The sequence below is a fragment of the Nothobranchius furzeri genome, chromosome 4, assembly GCF_043380555.1.
Source record: "Nothobranchius furzeri strain GRZ-AD chromosome 4, NfurGRZ-RIMD1, whole genome shotgun sequence".
Classification (NCBI taxonomy): domain Eukaryota; kingdom Metazoa; phylum Chordata; class Actinopteri; order Cyprinodontiformes; family Nothobranchiidae; genus Nothobranchius; species Nothobranchius furzeri.
This window is the reverse complement of record NC_091744.1, coordinates 51,323,170-51,324,646: the sequence shown is the minus strand read 5'-3', so window position 1 is coordinate 51,324,646 and position 1,477 is coordinate 51,323,170. Positions and strand designations below refer to the sequence as shown.

Here is a 1,477-nt window from a genome sequence, read left to right as displayed (position 1 = left end):
TAAAAGTTTTAACATCTTCTAAAGACAATTTCCTACCTAAATGCAAAGTTTGAGAGACGTGGTTCACTCCATTTAGCTAATATCAGTCTGCACTGCCTTCGGGCTATTTTGTCAAGTTCACAAAATGTGGAACGGGATGTAAGGTTAGAATCAGCGGCGAATCGGAACATATCTCGAAGCCCTGGCCGACAAAACGGTCCACATGACTGTCAGGCTCAGAGAAAATTCGGGTTGTTTTTGTGTCAATCGGTAATTCAGCAACAGTGACTCTAAACTGACGCAGCACTAGTTGACAGACAGCATTACAGCGTGAAATCTAGCACAGCGTGACCCGGTTCCGTGAGGAATTCTGTTCAGGAGGTCGCATTTCAGGATCTCCACATCATATGTGACTGACTTTTACTTTATAATAACATCACACACTAGGAATGTTATAAAGCGCCTATATGGGACAGTTTCTTTTGTATTTTATCTGACTTTATAAACATCAATGTGCTTCTATTTTTTTTCAGGCTAAATCTACCCAAGACACTGGTTGTCAGACTGATTTAGTAATCTGCAAGAATGCACTTGTCCAGGCTGACGTGGTGTTACCCGTAGCAAAGGTGAATTATTTTTAATAATCTTCTATGTAAACATTTTATTACCTTCTAGTTTTAATTTGTTTTACAGATTGTTACAAGTGATTTTATGCTCTTTTAAACATTTATAAATGTGCTGCTTCTTTGTTTTTATAGAGCTCACAGCCTCAGTGTCTTGTGACCCAGGGACCATGACAGAAATTCATCTTCCAGAAGGTCCCAGAGCATCCACACCTCCTGAAAAGACCACGGTGTGAGGTGTCTGCTGTTGATTCCAGCTTCCACCTCAGTGACAGTGCAAGCTCAGTGAACTGTTCAAGGTAAAAAAAAATTAAAACATTTCTGAATTTTTAAGATATTAACAATTAAATAAGTATGTGATTACATCATGAAGGAGGCTACTGATTCTGGCCCTGTGACACTTGGTGGTCACCACCAGGTGGTGACGTGTGAGCTGATTCACCTGGTAAATAACTTTTAAATTAAATATTTTGTTTTTGCTATCAAAAGTAAATTAACTAATAACCTGCATTACTGCAGGACACTCAGCAAAATATGGACTCTACACCATGAGGCAGGCACACGTTAATAACTCTATAAGAGCACATAAGGTAAGCAACACCACATATTATTTTTATTACTGTACACTGTCCTGGATTTGTTTTCTTTCTGCATGATTTGTTTTCTTTCTGCATCTCATCATTAGCCTGGCTGATCACCTGATAACTCCTGTCATCTGGTTATGACAGCATGAGGATGTCCTCACACACCTGTAACCTATCAGCTCATCTGGCAGAATAGAGAGAGAAGAGACAACACCACATCTCCTGTTCCTGGAAAGCCTTCAGCCATCCTTCGATGACTGAGAACCTCCATCAGCTCTGTCTCCTGTCTGC

General features: G+C 40.1%; 1 long non-coding RNA gene across 2 annotated transcripts; it reads left to right on the top strand.

Annotated features, from left to right (window-relative positions):
• The first annotated feature begins 392 nt into the window (after positions 1-392).
• LOC129157075 (uncharacterized) lies at positions 393-1,477 on the top strand. 2 transcript variants are annotated; one of them, XR_011520308.1, is made up of 3 exons: positions 393-605; positions 738-1,192; positions 1,331-1,444. It is a non-coding gene; the product is annotated as an uncharacterized lncRNA (long non-coding RNA). The 2 variants fall into 2 exon arrangements; XR_011520307.1 differs by having other exon boundaries at positions 394-605; positions 1,288-1,477.